The sequence below is a fragment of the Brienomyrus brachyistius genome, chromosome 15 (genome assembly GCF_023856365.1).
Source record: "Brienomyrus brachyistius isolate T26 chromosome 15, BBRACH_0.4, whole genome shotgun sequence".
Lineage (NCBI taxonomy): Eukaryota > Metazoa > Chordata > Actinopteri > Osteoglossiformes > Mormyridae > Brienomyrus > Brienomyrus brachyistius.
In genome coordinates, this window is record NC_064547.1 from 9905488 (window position 1) to 9922182 (window position 16695).

Genomic DNA, 16695 nt, shown 5'->3' on the forward strand with positions numbered 1-16695 from the left:
ACCAACCAGGTCATACCATCGACATCAAAACTTATGGTTGCGTTAGCATCGTGCTTTTTTTACAACAAGGTCTGTCAATCAGCATGGTAGGAAAGGTGAACAGAGGCCAAACCAGAGAAATAAAAATCCTTTCAACAGATCACCAGTACAAACGTGATCCTCTTTGAAAAAGAACGTGAGTCTCTCAAATCAGATTTCCTAATGCAATGCATCAAAATCCCATAAAGTTTTTTTTTATTATTAAGGTTTTCCAAAGCATTTAAATAACTGAAAAAATGATCCAAAAGTAACAATCAATGAATTATGTCCCCTTAAATTACATTTATGTGAAACCTTAAAAACTTAAGTGGTGCACATCGAGTTTTTCACATCCCAAAGCTGCTCTTCTGCCCCTTTTTGATACCAGTATTGAGTTTGCCAGTATAAAAAAGAAGTGACATTGCAAAGTCAAGTTCATTTCTACATTGCTAGAATATATAGATTGAAAATTCTGCCAAGTGTCAAGGAGATTAAGATGAAAAGGAAGCTACAGCTAATTTCCTATAGGCACGAGGTTAAAAGAAACTGAATTTATCCTCCGAATTTATTTCATTGTAATGCTTTCACCATACAGTAGATGACCTGTCTAAATGCTGGCTTTTAATAAAAATTTATTAAAAAGCCAAATTTTCACAGGAATGGTTGTTAGTCAGTAACTGACATGCCTTAACATCTTTCTGACGTCTTTCCATTGTAATATAATTAAAATAAACATTTTTTAAGCATTTCATTGCCCCTTCTTGACCTTAGGAAACCCACTGTGGAACCACCCTTCCCAATTAATATGTCACTACACATTTCTGGACCAAAAGGCTGGCAAATAGAACCTAATTTTGAGAAAGAAAATGAGCGTGGAGAGGTGCTCTAAATGAATTAATAGATTGAGGAAATTTAAACCTTTTCCACCTTAACCATTAACAGCAGTACCCAGAGGGTATTGCGCTGGATTGGTACCTCCTGGGCATCTGCCTTTTCAACCTTTATTTTGAAATCTCCTACCATACTGAGTATACTAGATAGATAGATAGATAGATAGATAGATAGATAGATAGATAGATAGATAGATAGATAGATAGATAGATAGATAGATAGATAGATAGATAGATAGATAGATAGATAGATAGATAGATAGATAGATAGATAGAAGCAGGGGCTGCTTAGCGGCTGACCAGGAGGAAGGTCACGCCGACAATTACCGAGCTGGTTCTGACCGGTTCTGTTTGGCTGCACAGAGAATACAGTCAATGTGAACCTTCTTTCTTATCGCGTAGACTGATAAACATGAAGCAGAAGTATAAAGGAGCTGCGGTAGAAAATAATTGTGGGCACTTGTTGTATGTGGACACAATGTCCCTGCTTATTTGATGCATCAAGCAACCTAGTAAAGAACTTGCTGCTTTCATGCCCTGTCTTTGCCTGTTTTTCCAGCACAATAGATAGATAGATAGATAGATAGATAGATAGACAGATAGATAGATAGATCTTTTTTTCATAGCATTCACAGATCTTTCTGAGGACAAGAAAAACAGTCCCCACAGCATCAAAATAACAGCTCTTTTATCTCATTGTGAGGGGCCTTTGCTCTCCATAATGTAATATAAACCTAAACCACACACACACACACACACACAACTAATTACTGTAGTACCTTTCAGTATACAGTTATCATTTATTGGGAAATTTCCGTTCCATGCTGCCAACATTGTCTATTAGTGTCAGAAATCAGGTAAAATTTTCAGTTCTGGCCTAAAACATTGCTAGTACCTTCATGGTAGAAAAGAGTGACTTCATAGGTGGCAAAGATTGTGTGTGTGTGTCTGTGTCTGTGTGTGTATATATACAGTACATATATATGGTGAATATGTCTGTTTTACTTTCCTTCACTCAAAGGCAGAAGATTAATATTTTAAATCTGTATCTTTTACATTTGAAATACTGTAAAGTGGTAAACCTTTCTTATACAGAGTAATCCTTCAAATACATGTTTTTCAAAATTTGCATCAATACTGCCATTACTACAGTAATGTAATAACGGGCTACTTTATGTGTATTGCATGTGTTTCAACTGCATACATTTCCAGATGAAGGCCCAGGAGGCAAATAAACAAATTAGCTGTCACAGGACTATTTGTATTTCTAATTTTAATATGCATATATACATGTGGTAAAATAATGATCTGCTTTGTACTTTCTAAATATGTAGGGACAAACAAAGGAAAATTAGGACAACTTTTCAGTCTAGTTCCTGCACAAGAAATGCACACATTTTTAAGGAATAGCTTCCTTTGAATGAAAAAAAGTGTGTTAACCTCGATCACAATAGTATATAAATATATAAACAAACATATTGTGTATGTGTGTGTGTGTGTGTGTGTGTGTGTGTGTGTGTGTGTGTGTGTGTGTATGTGCACTGTACCGCCTGCAGACAAGGTCCACCGTTTTTATCCTTACCTGTAAGTAAAATGGAATTGTTTCTAGTCAGTTTTAGCACATAACCTTCACAACACTGCATTTACTTTGTCCAAACTTTTGTTACCATAACGTGGCAGTTACTCAAGCTTATAGACCATTTATCAAGTAGTTCTTTCATATTTTTCATATATTTCTTTGTAATAAGTAGATGTAACTACTAGGGCAGTCATGTTTAAAGGGATTGAGTGATCAGAAGTTAAATGTGTTAATAAAATGAAAAGCGAGCACTTTAAACCCTTTTTTTCACCACAAAAAAACATTAACTATCACAGCAACAAGATAAAATGCACCATTTCCCATATAAATGACTGTCAGCCTTTCAAATGGCTTACTCACTCATCACATAAAAAAGAAAGCCAACATTTTGTAGACGTGGGGTATAGCAGTCATCTCCAGAGTTTTCTAACAAAACCATTGAATAGAGTGGCAGACTTACACTCATGTGAATGCTTGATCTATTATGTACATTAATAAATCACTGTAATTCCTCACTGTCAAGGGGTTTTTGAAATAAATGCTCTGATTCCATGCTAGCATAGCATGCTTGATGTATAGAATATTTGACTATGACCATGTTTCACTACAACCTTTATGTAGGGGACACCGAATTTAAGTGACAACTATTTCACCCAATAAGAAGCATCCAAAACTTTTTCAAAATAGTATGGAATGTTTTGATTGGTCATTATATCAACTGGGACTGCGGCATAACAATTGAACTCGGAAGCTGGAAATTCCAAGTTCCTCGGGTGTTTCTCAATATGAAGAAAAAGAAGATCGTACTTGTGGTCTGGACCGGTCTGGCTAACTTGCCTCCCAAGAATGAACTTGTGGTGCAATGAATCAAGAGATTGGTCTCATTTGCAATTGCAACTGATGTATCCTTGATATTTGACGCATGGCAAGAATGCCATCAAGGGAATTTTACCGTCCTCTGTACAGTACTTCTGTTCTTGAGCATTGAAACTGGTCTTTGGCAATGGAAGATCGAGTGAAGATCCACAACATCAGGCAGGAGATGAAAATATTGAAGATCTAGTATAAATCAACAGAGCAGAGGAGTGCATTGGCTTGGGCCCTCCATCAGATTGAGTGGTATCGGAGATGGGAGTGGGAAAGGGCTTGGAAATGCGTAGCCTTTATTAGCTACTAGGGCAAAAATGCAGCAGGAATGTCACAGGAAGAAGTAAACCAATATCTGTGGCAAACATACAGCAATCTGGAAAGACAGCAGGGTTTGGGAGAGTGCAACACCTGGGTAGAACCCCCTGAAGCGGAAGTGCAGTCTGACTTATCAGAAGTGCAGTTGAAGGAGGTCAGAGAGGTCATACACAAAGCTGGGGCAGACTCTGCTCCAGAACCTAGTGGCACTTCTCAAGTATACTCCTGCTATGTCTGTGAAGAATTTTGCAGGTATTTTGGAAGTGAGGAAAGATCCCAGATTAACAGAGAGTCACTGAAGGGGTGTAGATCCCTAGGGAGAAAAATTCTACCCAGATAGACCAGTTCCGAATCATTTCTCTGATGTGTGTCAAGGAGAAGGTCTTCTTCAGTGCTGTTTCCAAGAGAATGTGCACCTTCCTGATTAAGAACACCTATATCAATACATCAGTCCAGATGGGTGGCATGTTTGGGATGTCAGGCAGTCTGGGGCACACGAGAGTGGTGACCCAGCTCATTAGGAAGGCCATAGAAAACAGAGGCACCAAGGTCTATCATTTACTCTTTCCTAAATAAAACAGTTAGTAAAAAAGTTAGGTTCCATCTAATGATGTCAACCTGGGTGCACACATATGTAAAATTTGACCAAATCCACTCCAGTTTTTGAGATACTACCTCATGTAACTGGCTGATTCTCACTGTTCACTTAAAGGGGAGTAGAGCAGTGGAATTACGACAGGCACTGAAATTTGGGCACAGTGATAAAATGAACGGCTCTCAACTATGACTTAGTTCCCTTCATTCTTACCAAAGAGCCATTGATTCAAAATTCAAGAGGTTCAAGAGGTTTATTCATCACGTACACAATTGTACACATACAACATGTAGTGAAATGTAACCCCGGTCACTCTGAGCAGAGAATAACAAAATATAGAAAAAAAAACAATATATAAAAAAATAAATATATGAAATGTTCAGCTGTGAATAATCTATACATAAGTGATAAGGTAAAAGTGGTTGTGCTGTGCAATATAAGTGCAATGTGCAAGAGACCTGAGATATGTGCCAACAATTTGGACAGTATGAAAGCAGTACTCATAGGATTATGGGCACTCATACACAGTGTGCACAGAGCAACGTCAGTTGAAAAGAATCAGGTCGTTCATGAATGTAACATCGCTAGTACTGTAAGTAGTAAAAACACTTTTCAAGGGAATTCTGTAAAAGCTATGCTGTAAGAGCACTTTTCATATGTGCTTCTCTCGCTTGATCTCAGTAAAGGAATAGGTTAGAATGTTGTTGAAGTGTACAACAATGAAGAGCTATGGTGTATCTCAAAGAACATCATTAATGAATGCCTGGTGAAGAGAGGACCATTCACCAGACCAAAGGACATTATAAAATACTCATGGTCAACAAGTGTGTAACGTGGCCTTCCACTCATCACTCTCTTGGATATGAATAAAGATACAGGCCCTCCACAGGTCAGTATCTGTGTAGATGTTGGCAGATGCAACCTTTTTAATTGTGGAGGGAATGAGTGGTAACCAGTAACAGTGCTTAATAATTGTAAAATTCATGTCACAGTATTCAATTCACGGACGTGAACCCCAACACAATTACTTACAAAGTAGGAGCTGGCTGCTGTAGGGGATGCTGAGGGTCAAATAACACTTGTTTGTATGTCTACAGTCATGTAAGTTTCCACAGTCTGGGTCGATATATAATATAAAATGGGATGCAGATGGTCTAATAACACCTATTTGTATGTACATTGTGATGTGAGAACTTGGCCTTGGGAAACATTGTGGAGTATAGCACAGCCCCTCAGGGCCTCACTGCAGTGGAAGCAAAAACTGCATGATTTGCATGACCTGCTATGGAGTTTTAACTGCCATAACTGCATGGGTTCTAGCATTAGTTATCTACAGGTAGGAGGAACTACAGCCTGTGGTCTCTGGTTGGAAGGTCAGCAGTTTAAATCCCAGAACCCACAAGAACTCAGGTACCACTTGTTTGCTAGTCTTGAGGCGACTGTGTGAGGCCTCAAGTTTAATGCGGCACATGTCCAGGTTTCAATTCCTTGAACAACCACGGCATGCAGCGTTCCCAGGTAGAGGACTAGGGTACACTTACACTTAATATTATTGCTATTATTAAATTTTTGTTTTTGTTTTTGTTATTGCACATGCTACTAATATATTTTTAGAGAATTAAAGTATTAAGAATCTTGTTTTACAAAAACTAATTAAAGGAGTTCAAGTGTGAACATATTCAATATATGACACTGTAGTAATGGTAATACTGTACAGTAGTAATAACATTACAGTGCTTACATATGGAATTTCTTTACAGTTTGCATGGATAGACATAAAGAAACAAGTAAAAATGCAGTAAGCTATTTAAGAGCATTTAACACTAGAACTGCCAAATCTACGCAAATTTGCGTAAATTCCCTGGGCCTAACACCTACTAGCATCCCTGCTGAGAGTTTCTTGGGCCATTGTCCTCCTGCTTTTGTTGTGCAAACACACCCATTACCTGTGAGGCCTGGCACATTTGCATTTTTTTACTCAGAGCAGCTAAAATCCAAGGCAGGCTAAACCTCTGTGTGTGACATGGAAACCTTCACAAAAGTCTGCCATATCTATACCAAATATCCCACATGCTGACTGACCTGCAAATATGAAAGACACACATTCACAAAATATATGGAAGCACAAGTCTGTTTTATTTATAAAAAAAATTTAGTGTTTCAAACTTTGCAGTGTTTGCAGACCCAGTGACCATCATCCCTGCATTTGGCGCAAGTGAATTTGTAACACTTTGCACTGGTAAACCTGCTGCGGTTTCTGTTGCAGTTCTCCTGTACCTGACACTGAGTTGTCCATACAAGTCCTGGCACAGCAGCAGCCTTCCTCTGTCCCCATAGCCTTTTGTGGCATAAATTGGCAATGGAGTTCCTTGGCTAGATGACTCAAAAATAATCTTCTTTTGCCTTCCCACCCTGTACATGCCTTGTACAGAACGTAGGAATTTGCCACCACCAGGTCCAGCATGTTGTAAAATACAGCTACTGGCCACCTGCATGTTGCTGCTCTTACGGAATACATGCGCGCCATTTGGTCCAACACATTTACACCACACTATAACAGCAGAGAGAGAGAGAGTCATGAGTGTATTTGCTTTTTTTCTACCTTCTTTCTATATAGGCCTGTATAGTACATATCAGAAAACATTGTAGCACTGATGTAAAATTATACACACATTCACATACCTTCATGTGGTTATAGTCTGTTATCGTGTTGGGTTTCCTCTTTCTGCCTTCACAGATCGCCACATCTTGGTCCAAGGAACTCAGAACACACACAATCTTGTTTTTTTAGGTGCATAAATTGTCAAGGAGACACTGCCACTTCTAAGCACTGACGCGGAGAATTCCTCTTGCTGTGCAGTGTCCTTTGAAATTGGAGGAAGTTCATACCAAACTTTATTCCCTGTGCTCAGTAGTGTTGTTTTGCGCTGAAGCAGTCTGTGTGACAGTGCCAGTGAGGTGAAGAAATTGTCCGTTGTGACATTTCTCCCGTCATCCAGAAATGGCTCCATCAGACTCATGACCATGTTCTCTGCCAGCCTCTCCCTTTTCTGGTGACTGGGGTCCTTTCCCAAGTTAGGGGACACGTTGCAGACGTATTTGGTCTCCAAATCCGTGGCCATCCAGAACTTGATCCCAAATTTGTCCGGCTTGGATGCGATATACCAAGTGACATGGAATGGATCCACATCTACTCCACGTTGTCTTTCCACCGGTGTCCCTCAGGGCTCGGTTCTTGGCCCTCTCCTATTCTCCCTCTACACTAAATCTCTTGGCGAAGTTATATCCTCACATGGCTTCTCCTACCACTGCTATGCCGATGACACTCAACTCATCCTCTCCTTCCCTCCCTCAGACACTCATGTCTCCACTAAGATCTCTACATGCTTGGCAGACATCTCATCTTGGATGACCACTCACCAGCTAAAACTCAAAACTAGTAAAACTGAGTTGCTTTACATCCCGGCTGACTCATCCCCCCTCCAGGACCTTGCGATCTCCTTTGACAACTCCCTGATCCGTCCTTCGGTTTCTGCTAGAAACCTTGGAGTTACCATAGATGATCGGTTGTCATTTTCCTCACATATCGCCAGTCTTTCTCGCTCTTGTCGGTTTCTCCTCTTTAACATCAGGAGGATACGTCCATTTCTTTCCACCCAGGCTACCCAGATACTCGTCCAGTCCCTCGTCATCTCACGCCTTGACTACTGCAACTCGCTTCTAGCGGGTTTACCACTGAGCGCCATCCGTCCCCTCCAACTGATTCAGAATGCAGCTGCTCGTCTTGTTTTCATCCTTCCCAAGTTCTCCCACACCACTCCTTTGCTGCGCTCCCTCCACTGGCTTCCTGTAGCTGCACGCATCAGATTCAAAACACTGATGCTCGCATACAAAGCCAAAAATTCTCTGGCACCATCCTACCTAAAGGACCTCATCACACCCCGCTCTGCACCACGATCTCTCCGATCCTCCAGCACTGCTCGACTGGTCCCACCTCCCCTCATGGCACAAGGAAGACACGCATCTCGGCTCTTCTCTGTCCTGGCACCTAATTGATGGAATGAACTCCCCCTAGATGTCCGAACAGCTGAATCCTTGAATGTCTTCAAGCGACGACTCAAAACTTTTCTTTTTCAGAAATACCTGACGTAGAACTTCTATATTCTTACTCGACTCTTTTTCTGGTGTGTGTTTTAAAAAAATTAAATAAAATAAAAATTCTGCACTACTCAATGGCGTTCTCAGAGATAGTATTCGTAGCTGTAAATGTAAATATACTGCATGGACAATGAACCTTGGTCGAGAACAGCTGTACATCTATGTTCATGTGTTCTCCTGGAGTGAAACTTTCAGCACAGTTCTTGGTGAAGGCTGGCAGAGAACGTGGTCATGAGTCTGATGGAGTCATTTCTGGATGACGGGAGAAATGTCACAATGGACAATTTCTTCACCTCACTGTCACTGTCACACAGACTGCTTCACTTTACTGGGCATGGTGAATAACGTTTGCCGTGAACTTCCTCCATTGGCAAAGGACACTGCACAGGGAGAGGAATTCTCCACGTCAGTGTTTAGAATGGCGCGCATGTATTCAGTACGAGCAGCAACAAGCAAGTGGCCAGTGTTTTACAACATGCTGGACTTGGTGGCGGTGAATGCCTACGTTCTGTACAAAGCATCTACAGGGTGGAAAGGAAAAAGAAGATTGTTTCCGATTCTTCTAGCCAAGGAACTCCATTGCCAAATACAGGGATGATGGTCACTGGGTTTTCAAACGCTGCAAACACAGACTTTGAAAGATAGACAGACTGTGTGGGACAGTAACCACTGAGACAAAAGGCAGAAAGATGACGAAGAGATGAACCTGGAACTGAGGCACGGATACATCAATTTTTACATGAACAGCCAAACATGCAAAGCTGGAGAGATCACACAAAAACAAAATTCACTTTTGGTGTTATAATTCAGTGATGGCCAATGAAAATGAAATGACATTTTATTCTGTATGTGTATGAGCATGTCAAAAACCATGGACCATGACTTCACTCAGCTTATGACATTTATATACAAACATGCATTGGAGACTGAAGTGTTAGCATGTTTTCATTTTATTCATTTCATTCTATTAGCAACTTTTCATTCTATTTTCACTCAATTTGTTTTATAAATAACACAGACTTGTGTTTCCATATATTTTGTGAATGTGCGTCTTTCATATTTGCAGGTCAGTCAGCGTGTGGGATATTTGGTATAGATATGGCAGACTTTTGTGAAGGTTTCCATGTCACACACAGAGGTTTAGCCTGCCTTGGATTTGAGCTACTCTGAGTAAAAAATGCAAATGCGCCAGGCCTCACAGGTAATGGGTGTGTTTGCACAACAAAAGCAGGAGGAGGATGGGGCTGAAGACCTGCGAAAATCACAGCAGGGGTGACAAACACCTTGGGACTCTCAGCAGAGAATAAAAACTCGGTAAATCTAGTGTTAATATGCTTGTACAGATAACGGCCACACTATCTGAGTTAAACACAACTTAAAGCAAATACAAACACAATTCATTTGCTTTTTGGTTGCAGGTTAATAATGCTTTTGTACTGCTGTTCCAAAACAAAATTTCCATCCACACACACACACATACTGTATATATATGTGTGTGTGTGTGTGTGTGTGTGTGTGTGTGTGTGTGTTTGTGTGTGTGTGTGTGTGTGTGTGTCTGGTCCGGGTATACCTTACTTTGTGGGGACCAAATGTCCCCACAACATGATGAATACCTGTTTTTTTTTTTTTTTACTGGTTTCCTGGTCACCATAAGGGAAAACTCTGCTTTATAAAAATCTGTGAGCGCTATGAAAAACTAAAGGTGCAAAAACTTTTGTATTTTGTTTGGTTTGGTTAGCATTTGTTTGGTTGTCATAGTTAGCATTAGCATTTTTCCTATAGAAATGAATGAGCGGTCCCCGCAAAGATATGATTACACGACTGTGTGTGTATTGAGTTAGTTTACTGAACCTATCGTTGATGATAAGGATATTAGTTTTTGGTAGATTTAGAGGGAACAAGCAAGGTGAATAACCTAAAAGACTTCAGAAAGGGGTTAAACCAATGGCTGAACAAACTAGGAGGTGATGTCCATAACTGGACCCGGGTAAATAATCAAACCAGTCTGATTCCTTGTATGTTAAATGGGGGCAAATTCTTAAGAAAATCAATGTGAGACCATGGCTGAGATGACAGAAAGTGGGTGTAGTAGCATAGCTGAAGGGTGGCGAGGTAACTTGGAACAAGCACATGTACAGCAGACCAGAACAAGAGGTCCTGAACCATGTGATTTTATGGAATCTCCTGGATGAGTATAGAGAATGGCAGCATTAAAGAAACAGAGGAAGTATTACATAGCAGAATTTTATCTTTTTGATCACCTTGTCTTCATGATCACCGACAAGCTGGACACCCCTGGTGTATAGGCTACATAATTCCGGATTAGGGCCCCTCACAGGAAAATTCCCAATTACCAGTCCACCCTTGCCCATAATATTACTAAGACCAAATCAACAAAGAGAAAGTAAAATCTATTTGCCTCTCAACAGCATATTTCGTCTGATTAATATAATCATACACACACATATCTGTGACACTCAATAGTTTTATCCGATTTTATCGCTCGTTCTGAACCCTGAATGAGTTCCAACGGGGTGGACCTGAGTTCCACCTGGACCCACCCATGCCACTGCAGTCACCTAAGTGCTGATTTGGATTTATTTAGATTAAGTAATTGGCTGGTTTTATAGAGGACAGCATGACATGTCACTAGAATATTTCATCATATATCAGTAAAGGTTAATGCAATATCTGAAACAAGGGCATCCATCCAAAGGGCCACTACAGGTGTAACTTTGTCAAATTGTGCTACTATATGCGAAGATACTAGCATGGGCTTGCAGTTGGATCAGTTTAAATCATAAACAGTAAGACATTTCATGCATTATGTCTTTTTGAGTTGATAATAATAATAAATCTTAATCCTAATCATGATCATGGGGGCTGGACCCTATGTCATGTATCACTGGTGGGACTTGAATCACAAATCCGGGGGGGGGGGGGGGGGGGGGGGGGAGAAAGGCCACTTTATTACATCAAATGCTTATGTCATTTTTAAAAATTCAGCCAGCCGTCCATCTACCCATCATCTAAACCCTTATTTGGGTCAAGGTAAATGCATTTTATTCATGTATCATTAAGAAATAAATGATGTTTTATTCTTAAAAATAAATGTCTTCATATATATCTAAAAAGAGCATGTAAAATACAGTTGAAGTAAAATTACCAGATTAAACTAATAAATTCCATGCAAACAAGTTCACCAGTTGTGTAAACTGTTCTCATGAAGTTTTCATTAAAATTGTATAAGGATGTGATATGTAAAGGAAAAATGTCCAAAGGAAATTTGCGAATGACACAGGCATCAGCAGTGCCCCTACATGCTTTTGATGAGAATTCCTTTACGTTGTGTAAGTAATCATGCCCTGTTTTATTACAATCTTCCAGTGTTGACCAGTCAGTGATGTCTGACGTATCAGTGACGTCACATGCCACGCTGTACAGCCATAATCTTGCTTTAAGTGAAGAGTCAACAGTGCATGGCCAAGTCATTGATTGACACCAGTTTACTCCTTCCTTTGTACGATTTACGTGCATAGCACAATTTATTCCTCCCTCCTTTTCACACCATTGCATGTTTTTCGTAGGTCTTAGGAGGGTTTCCTACAACATAATTGCTACATAGATAGCAGCATAAACATCGTGGCCTGTAATATCAATGCAGGTATATCCTGCTTTACAAACGTTCACTTTACACCATTTTCCTTTTACAAAAGCACCTTTTTTTTACTAATGAAATTAAGTCCAAAGAGGATTTTTGCTTTTACGAAGAAAGGAGAACATCAAAAATAGCGTTTAGTATCAGTTAAATGATTGTAGATACACAGTCATGCATCGCATAATGACATTTTGTCAGGGTCAGCACCCATCTGTCCTAGCCTTCCGTGTCTCTTCCCCGTCTGGCCAGCAGGTGTCGCTAGCCATCCTGTTTTCCCAGGGCCCAAGTCCTTCATGAATTTATTCGGTTCCCTGGATTACTGCGTGGTGCTATGGGCTGAGTGTGCTTTGTGCCCTTGGTTTTGTTTTACCTGTCTTTGTTATTTCCCTAGTGTTTGAATTCTGTTTCTGTTTGAATTAGTTCCTTGATTTATTTATTAGTTTCACCTGTTGCCTGTTCTGCCAGTCCTTTTTGATTGCTCTGTTCTGTTGCTCATTGTCCTATGTCTTTTGTTGATTGGTTAATTGATTATGTGTTACACCTGTTCCTTGTATGCCTCGGTTTACTGGGTATTTAAGTGCCTGTCCTGCTTTGTTCTCCATTGCTTTGTTGGTTGTGTATGTTGGTTATTTGGTCTTGCTGTGTGTTATGTTTGCAGCCCTGTCTGTTCCTCATGTTACCAGTTTTCTCTTCGTAGATCATTTTTTGCTCTGTTAGTTACATCATTCCCCAGTTTAGTTTTGGCCCCTCATGGTCCTTTTCTTTTGTTTGTAAGTTCTGTAATAAACCCCCTTTGTGTCTCAGAGCTGCTAGTGGGTCATCACCTCCTTTTTCCTGCCTGCACCATGCCCCCTTCCCATGACAGTTTTAGTCAATGATGGCCCATATATATGACAGTGGTCCCATAAAATTATAATGGAGCTGAAAAATCACCTAACATTGTTGCAGCCATTGTATTGTCATAGCACAATGCATCACTCACATGCTTAGTGATTCAAGTATAATACATAGAATTATGTACAGCACATAACGTCATAGTGATAAACAGCTATGCTACTAGTTTATGTATTTACCATACTGTACATGTTTTTTGTTATTTGTGCAATATTGTTATTTGTGTATAGTCTAGGTGTGTAGTAGTATACAGTTTAGGCTTGTGTAAATGCACTCTATGATGTTTTCACAATTTCACAAATTGTCCAAAAAATAATTTCTCAGAACGTATCCCTATCATTAAATGATGAATGACTGTATTGATTCTCATAAGTGAAACTACACTGTACATACTTGTATTTTTTTTTTGGATGTTTATTTCGTATATCATCCCTGCTATTACAATAAGTGTTATTTTAGGTTTTATGTTTTATTTGGTATGATTTTAGTAGGTTATTTGCTGGGTCTGAGAATGCTTTAAAAAATGTTCCCATTTAACCTTGCTATCGTGTTAGGCTCAGCACCAACCCTTTGTAAGTTTCCAATGGATAAAAGCACCACATAAATTTGCGTACTGCATCAAGGCTTTTTGACATTGTCAGGAACCTCTTTTTAAACAAAATAAAAAAATAATAAATTCACTAAATTATAAATGCTCTGGTCAAGATTATAACAGCTCTGGTGTTGGGGTCGATACCACATAGATTTGTGTACTACATCAAAGCTTTTTGACTTTGTCGGGAATCTCTATTTAAACAAATTAAATTAAAACAATGTTTTTTTTCACTAGGCAAGGCTTGCTCATACATGTAAGGCAAGATAAGACCAGTTCGGTTTATTTATATAATTCTCTTGAGGTTTATTTTACCATAATTTTTTTATTGAAAATGAGAGGTTTGCTGTCAAAAGAAAGTTCCAGAAAGCCACATCAAAAATATTAAAACCAATCTTTTCATAGATAAGGAAACCTTACAAGGTAACCAAGAGGTAAGAAACAAATTGGATGATAAATAATTATTTTAAGGGTATTTTATGGCTGATTTAAGACATGAGTCTGCACCGATCCGTCTAACATAAGAGATAGGAACAGAAAGTTAACATGGGACTAAGGTTAAATTAAGGTTGACTGCTTCTTTGCTTTATGCCATTTTGGGTTGTAAAACGTTTCATAGGAATGCTCTGTTTTTGGATAGCAAAGGACACCTGCATTATGATGCAGAACGATAGCAAAACTGATGAATCATTTGTGGTGGAGCGGGGTAAGAACTAAGCTACACAGGCCCTCAAGGACTGCAGTTTGAGACCCCTGCTTTAAGCCCTTTTCAGAGAGCACCATCTAGTGGGGTCAGAAAATACAGCAAATGGTTCACAAAGCTTCATTTGCCGATAACAATTATATGCTCAATATACAGTTGGACATGAATTATGGTGACTCTATGAAGGAAGACACCTGTGTCCAAAAAGGAGGACTAAGGCTCAAAAAGTAGGACACCGAACCCAGAGTCCAGACAAAGGACTGGAAAACTGGATGAAACCAGATGAAATTCAGACAAGTGGTCATCCTAAGATGAACACAGTCATGAAAGGATCAAACCACCCACTTGCAGGCAATATTAAAAATAAATATTTTAAATGTAAATTTATAAGTGTGCCTGTGTGAGTGAATGTTGTGTGAGTGTGTCCTGTGATGGGTTGATGCCCCATCCTAGGTTACTGCCTTATTCCCGTAGCCACCGGGATTGGCTCCGGACCACCTGCGACCCTGAATAGGATGAGTATTTACAGAAAATGGATGGATGGATAGATGGATGGATGGATGGATGGATGGATGGAAATTTATGATGCATTTTTCAGCAGCATAGCTGCCTGTGAAGTTGAAAACTGAAGTACCTTACCAAGATGTTTGTCCTGTAAAATTTTTCACTAGATCCTGTCTTTATTGCTCTACTTTGCCAATACTGAATGTTGAATGAACTTATGGTTCATGATGAATTCCGACATTAAGGAGTATTCATCTGTACATTCAGTCTTGCTACAACGTGTGATAACACAAATAAAATTTGATCTAACTCAATTGATTTATTAATATCCAAGTCCAACACGGAATTGCATTTGTATTCGTGTGATTTTCAGTCAGAGAGAAAAGCACTACAGTATGTGAATTACAGAGCAATATGGTTTTAGCAAGAAACACTACTTGCACACAAAAACAGCTATCAAAGTCAACAACGCTCGAGTCGTGAAGTAATTGTTCTTTTGAACTGATTTTTTTCAGTGAATTGCTTGAACTGGTTTTCAAATTTAAAAAAAATCTAACTTTTTTTCTACATCCACACATTAGACAGGTCAAAGTTGTAGATTCTAAAAATCTAAAAAAAAAAAAAAAACTATGTGACAAATTATATAAGAAACACACAGCAACCTTTTTATAACTATTTACATATGTTTTTCGTAAACTATGTGTAGCCATGTTGCCTTCAGTGCCCTTCCACTAACGGCATCCACTGTATTTGTGCTGTTTCCATGTCCCACCACATGGTGGCCGTAACTCACTACAGAAGACTCTCTGTAATCGACAAAGTAGCAAGTTGAAGCAGTTACTAGGCAATTCTCATCAGACTCATAAGAGGATGTTTATTATATAATTTATTCATATATTATTATATATTATTATTGTTTCTTATTTGAAATCCATATAATTACATTATTTGCCACTATTACCACTGTTTTTATTATTTAATTCAGTTTGTTTGGCTTAAGTTACTAAGTTTTTAAGTCGGAGTCTGCTAACCCTACTTTTCTCATTGGATATGTGCATTTTAGTACATAATTTTAGTGAATGTGAGGTTTTTCAGAACCACATAAGTCATGTTGTAGCAGAACGGACTGTATAAGTGATTTATTTTAATGATTTTTATTTATTATTTGCAGCATTCTAGTACAGAATGAGGTTCCCTGTATATACATTATATAACCCAAGAGAACTGTGACATACATATGAAATGTAGGTGGAGTTTATTATTTTTCCTTTTTAATTTTGGTTCTTTATATATAATATTCTCCACTGGTGCTATATGTATAATGTGCATTAATCAGTTTACTGTGGATATGAATACCTCTACTGTTGTTTTTTATTATTATTATTGCTTATCTAAACATAAATAAATAATGCTAGTAGAATTTCTAAAAGTAAGTTGTATCTGATTTACAGTATTAAATACTATAAAGCGGGGGGCGGCATGGTGGTGCAGTGGTTAGCACTGTCGCCTCACACCTCTGGGACCCGGGTTCAAGTCTCCGCCTGGGTCACATGTGTGCAGAGTTTGCATGTTCTCCCCGTGTCGTCGTGGGGTTTCCTCCGGGTACTCCGGTTTCCCCCCACAGTCCAAAAACATGCTGAGGCTAATTGGAGTTGCTGAATTGCCCGTAGGTGTGCATGTGTGAGTGAATGGTGTGTGAGTGTGCCCTGCGATGGGCTGGCCCCCCATCCTGGGTTGTTCCCTGCCTCGTGCCCATTGATTCCGGGATAGGCTCCGGACCCCCCGCGACCCAATAGGATAAGCGGTTTGGAAAATGGATGGATGGAATACTATAAAGCCTTTGAAAGTCAAAGTTGTATTTGTTCACTTGAAAAGCAGCATGTCATGTTTGGGTAATAAATGCCTCATGAAATTATTTA